Source organism: Solanum pennellii, chromosome 4, assembly GCF_001406875.1.
Source record: "Solanum pennellii chromosome 4, SPENNV200".
Lineage (NCBI taxonomy): Eukaryota > Viridiplantae > Streptophyta > Magnoliopsida > Solanales > Solanaceae > Solanum > Solanum pennellii.
The window spans coordinates 70023164-70029163 of record NC_028640.1 but is presented as its reverse complement, the minus strand read 5'-3'; positions in this window follow the sequence as shown (position 1 = coordinate 70029163).

Here is a 6000-nt window from a genome sequence, read left to right as displayed (position 1 = left end):
AAAAACAAGACAACAGATTTACGTGGTTCACCAATAAATTGGCTACGTCCACGGGAAGAGGGAGAGCAGTTTTATTAAGGAGCGGCAAGAACAGAATTACAGAATAGGGTTTGCCATAGCGTCTATATATAGTGCTAAGCTACGCCCTAACAGGCTTGGGCCCAACATACAGAATTAACAGATAATTAAGGGCCCAATACAATAACATTGTATACCGTCGGGCCGTCCTTTCTGTTTGTAACGGGTCCGATTCAAGGCATTCAACAGTCTATGTAACTAATAAGTGCTATTTGTTCCTGTATCTATTGTCCTAGTGACATATATACCAAATGTTATGGTTGTTTGGTTTCTCATGAAACTTTTCTTAGTTGCATTTTAGACGTTTCTGTTGTGCCCGTTTTCAGAATTTCTTATGAAATGTTGTGTTTTGAGAACTTTGTCGATGATATAAAGGTATTATTACAGGGAGGTGGTAAATTTGTCATTTTAAAGGATGGAAACCATTACGATCACACTATTTGAAAAATGCATTGATGAAATAATTAATAATTAATTAAAACACATTTTTAATGAAAAGGGTGAATTATTCGAGGAGAGATGTCATTTGGCTAAGAAGGGATCAATGTAGATTTTTACATATATATCTGATTTTGTCTCGTTCTCGCCAAATCATTGCCACCAAGTCATAATGATTCTTTCACAAAATGCAAGAGATTGGGGAAGAAACCCTTAATTTCGTGCTTTTAGAGGCTTCCATGTCGTGACTACATTGGCATCAAAGTTAAAATGACCCAAAACTAATTATATCATCAACGAACATCCACAGGAAAACTAAGTCTATCTGCATTTGTCTGTCATTAAATCAGTGGACCAAATGACAACAATAACTATTTTTCACTATAAAGAAAATGCACAAAAAATAAAATAATTCAAACAATTCATGGTTACATTATTATGATACACTATAAAACTACTTGATAGCTTAATGCAATAGTAAAAGGAATATGAGAAGTACACTTGAAAGAATATGAATTACATATTATACTTATTTGAAGAAAAAAAAAAAAGAAGAAATGATATACTCTTTGAAAACAAAAATAAAAATATAATATTATGGAGAGAAGGAAATTCTTTCTCATGGTTAAAAATAGAAAATTGGATTGAAATTGATTTTCTACAAACATAGAAGCTCTGTGTATTTGGAGACAGAATAGAAAATTGAGGCCTACGATAATATTGTAAATGTACACAAAGAATCTTAGCAAATTGGTTACACTTAGAAGAAAGATACAAAATATAGATGTAAGACTAAAATAGCAAAAATGTTAATTAATACTTTTTCCTTTATTTAAGGCATCAAACAATAACTCGAAAACTCAAAATTAATTTTGTTACCAAGAAATAAGATGTAAGACAAAAATAGCAAAAACTGTAAAATTTAAACAACAGATAATATGTCGATCCCCAAAAGTGCAAATTGCAGAGAATGTAATTTCTTGTACCAAACACTTGCATATACTGTAAATCATTGTTGTGTAACTTTTGAACATTAAGGTTTTCATTTGACTGTATTCTCTCTCTAGTCTGATCTTGATAAATGTGCATTTGAGTTCAGATATTTGGCAAAAGAACATGATATTCATTTCTTGTCAAGCGTCAGGTTTTCCAACCACAAGAATGTTAAGATTGTCAGTTATTCCAATATGTGTTTGAAGAAGCATCTTGAATGGATTACAATAAACTTTTCAAACTTCCAAAATTTCTACTAAAGAATGCGATCATTTTGGAGTCGTTTCTAATTATATCAACGAGAGAAACGTGCAAGAGTTGTTCAATGAACTGTGTTGCTCAATATCTTATTCGATTGTTTCACAAATTGGTAGGTTGCCCAAAATCCTCAACCATTTGTGCGGTCACTTCGAAGGGTAAAGTATTCCCTGACAAAATCGCAGGTATTTTGTTTCCGCGTACCTGAAATGTTATCTTTGCCCTTATGACATCCCAAATTTTATGATTGCTTGGTTTGTGATGAAACATTTCTATACGTTGTCCTTGTGTTTCTGAATTTGTAGCTAGGCTTGTTTCCGTACTGACCGTACATCAACAAGCCACACTTTTCCTCCGATTATTAGAATCATGAAATTATGTGTTTTCTAAACTTTGTCGATAAAAACAAGGTATTATTACTGGGAGGTACCTTATAGACATTTTCAGGGAAGAAAGAGGTTTCTACTTTGTTTATCTAAAAGAGGTGGTATCCGCTACCTGCATTAGAACCCGACTATTATGGATTCATGCTAGGTAGGTCCCATTCGGGGGTAGCTCTACGACATATCTAGGATTTCGAGATGATGGGTGCACTATTAAGAAAAATGTGGATCAAAGATATAAATTTAATTGATTCGACATTTAGGTTTTTATCACTTAAATCGACTGACTGAACCCATTGATCGTATGTTATATCATCCAATACTACTAGTTTTAATATACACATTTGGTTAATCATATAAAAAAATTTGAGTGCTAAAAAAGTCAGGAATTTCCAACGCGACAAACTTGTAAATTTTGAAAATATTAAAGCTTATATAAAATGCTACCAATAACCACTTACAAGGTGTTATCCAATTTTAGAAATAAAATTAAACAAGATAGATATACGATTCAAATTTCCAACAATTATTGCATTATATGATACTGCGGGTGTGAGTTCATACATCTATATTTAAATATTTTTAAAAAATATGACACTACTATATATAATTTCGAAAGGGAAGCATGGGTTTCATGTGAACCTAGTGACCTCCTCCTGTATATGCCCCTGACGCTAATACCAAAGATTTTTCCATACATAGAGTTTAGAATTGAAACTTCTAGTTAAGCTAGGAACATTCTCATCCACTCTATTACATCCGTTGGTGGTAACTCATTGCCTATTTGAGCATCAGCTTATTAAACTACTGCTGAAAGTTTTGATTTTGTGTATGGCTAATAAGAACAAAAAGTTTGAATAAAATATTACAAAGCCAAATTACATATTGATCATTTAATTAATCAAATTCCACATATATGAGAGGAAAAAAGTAAAAAGGAATTTTGATTTTGGATTAGATTCTACTCCAATAATTAACTCACTGAGTGAGGATTGTTCAAGACGAAAAACAATCGGTTTCTTCAGCTAATATATGACAAGGGAGAAATGATGAGATGTTGATAATAATCATACAAAATTCAATTTTTATTTGAGCATAGTGATTCGGGAGTCCAGTGTGGAAGGACTCTCGCTCAATAGATCAAAGGCACGCCGGAGAGGCGAAAGAGAAATTTTTGAGCGTGCAAGCAACTATGGCTTTTCTGCACCGCCAGCAGCCTTACTTGTCTTGTCATGAGAAAATACAAGTCATTGCTNTCACGGTACACACGAAAAACAATCTCTCTTGCTTATGTTTACTTTTTTCACCATTTGATTCTTGTACATAGGAAATGAGACTCAACTTTTTTACTGCAAATTTAGAAGCCGTTTTCTTTCACTCATATAACTATCTGTATCGGTCGTCAAGAAAAAAAGGTTCTTGTTAGCTAATTTTCTTGCCGGACTGTTCATTAGCCTACCATTCTATTACATTTACTGGCCCCATTACAATTATCTTTCTTAAAGCGACATCGGGTGCGAGTTTTGGTGTGATATTTTTTCGGCGACTGATGAGCACTAAGGAACAAGACGATGTTTACATCATTATAAATTTATAACTCATCCTTACATTGGTGTTTCTTCTGCATGCTCGTTTCTGGAGAGCGCCCGCCGTTCACAATCAAGAGTTATTTCCTTAAGTTGCATGTATGTAAAATTCTCCTCATCCGCTGCAGCTTGAGAATCAATGGAACTGGATGTCTTGTTATGCGGAATTCGAGATAATACGAGAAAATATAAACGCTAAAAACAAGACAACAGATTTACGTGGTTCACCAATAAATTGGCTACGTCCACGGGAAGAGGGAGAGCAGTTTTATTAAGGAGAGGCAAGAACAGAATTACAGAATAGGGTTTGACATAGCGTCTATATATATAGTGCTAAGCTATGCCCTAACAGGCTTGGGCCCAACATACAGAATTAACAGATAATTAAGGGCCCAATACAATAACATTGTATACCGTCGGGCCGGGGGCGTCTCCGCCCCCCCGTCCTTTCTGTTTGTAACGGGTCCGATTCAAGGCATTCAACATGTCTTATTTTCAAAGTCTTGTGGTTCAAAAGATCTATTTTTTGCTGTCTCCTTATTTGCAAGGGAACTTTGGATTACAATGGAATTGGATGGCTTATTTTCCAAGTCTAGTGGTACAAAAAATCTATTTTCTTTAATCTTGTTATTTGCAGGTTAACTTTGGATTATACTTCTCCGGAGTGCTGAATAATGTGGTGTTCTACTCGGAGCATATGCAAGAGATGAGAGTTGCGAGATCAATTTACTTGATTGAGTATGATCTAGCTCAAACCAGAATTGATGTTGCTTAAAACAGTTCTCCTTAATTATTGTCTAAACATATCTTTTGGCAGTGGTACACAATGTTTTGTGTACCACTGTCAGAAGATGTATTTAGACCAATAATTAAGGGCAACTATTTTAAGCATTTCTGGTTTGAGCTAGATCATACTCAATTTAGCAAATTAATCTCGCAATTCTCATCTCTTGCCAATGCTCCGAGTAGAACACCACATTATCCAGCACTCCGAAGAAGTATAATCCAAAGTTCACCTGCAAATAACAAAAATAAAAGAAGATAGATAATTTGAATCACGAGCCTTGGAAAATAAGTGATCCAATTCCACTGTAATCCAAAGCTCACCTGCAAATACATGAAACTTAAAGAAATAGCTCTTAATTGTGAACGACCATCGCTCTCTAGAAATAGGCATGCAGAAGAAAACACCGCTGCACAACTTGTTCATTCTGATCTGATCTTCTGTGATTGTTTCATAATGGTCATGTTTTTACATGAACAAATGTGTTCATTCAATTTAAAGCCCTAACGAAATCCAAAGAGGAAAGGTGTGTCGGATAGAAAAGGAAAATTCATCAAAACCAAAAGGTGTGTTAGATAGAAATGGAAAAATCATCAAAACCAAAAGGTGTATTTAATAGAAAAGGAAAAATCATTAAAACCAAAAGGTTTGTTTAATAGAAAAGGAAAATTCATTAAAACCAAAAGGTGTGTTGGATAGAAAAGGAAAATTTATTAAAATAAAAGGTGTGTTTGATAGAAAAGGAAAAATCATTAAAATCAAAAGGTGTGTTGGATAGAAAAGGAAAATTAATTAAAATAAAAAGGTGTGTTGGATAGAAAAGGAAAAATCATTAAAACCAAAAGGTTTGTCTAATAGAAAAGGAAAATTAATTAAAATAAAAAGGTGTGTTGGATAGAAAAGGAAAAATCATTAAAACCAAAAGGTTTGTCTAATAGAAAAGGAAAATTCATTAAAATTAAAAGGTGTGTTGGATAGAAAAGGAAAAATCATTAAAACCAAAAGGTTTGTCTAATAGAAAAGGAAAATTCATTAAAATTAAAAGGTGTGTTGGATAGAAAAGGAAAAATCATTAAAACCAAAAGGTTTGTCTAATAGAAAAGGAAAATTCATTAAAATTAAAAGGTGTGTTGGATAGAAAAGGAAAAATCATTAAAACCAAAAGGTTTGTCTAATAGAAAAGGAAAATTCATTAAAATAAAAAGGTGTGTTGGATAGAAAAGGAAAAATCATCAAAACCTTAGCAAGCCTTTCTGCAGCCAAAAGAGTATACATAACTGAACACTAATAAAACAGATACAATTAAAACCCTAGCCCCAAAAATATGGATCTATAGTCTCTATTCCCAAATCCCAAAGAAACAAAGAAGCAAAATGAGAAGAGTTGATCGAATCAGTAAGTTATCGGACACTCTTATTATTAAGATTCTCTCCCTTTTTCCGACGAAAGATGCCTTCACAACCTCTATTCTTCAAAAAGA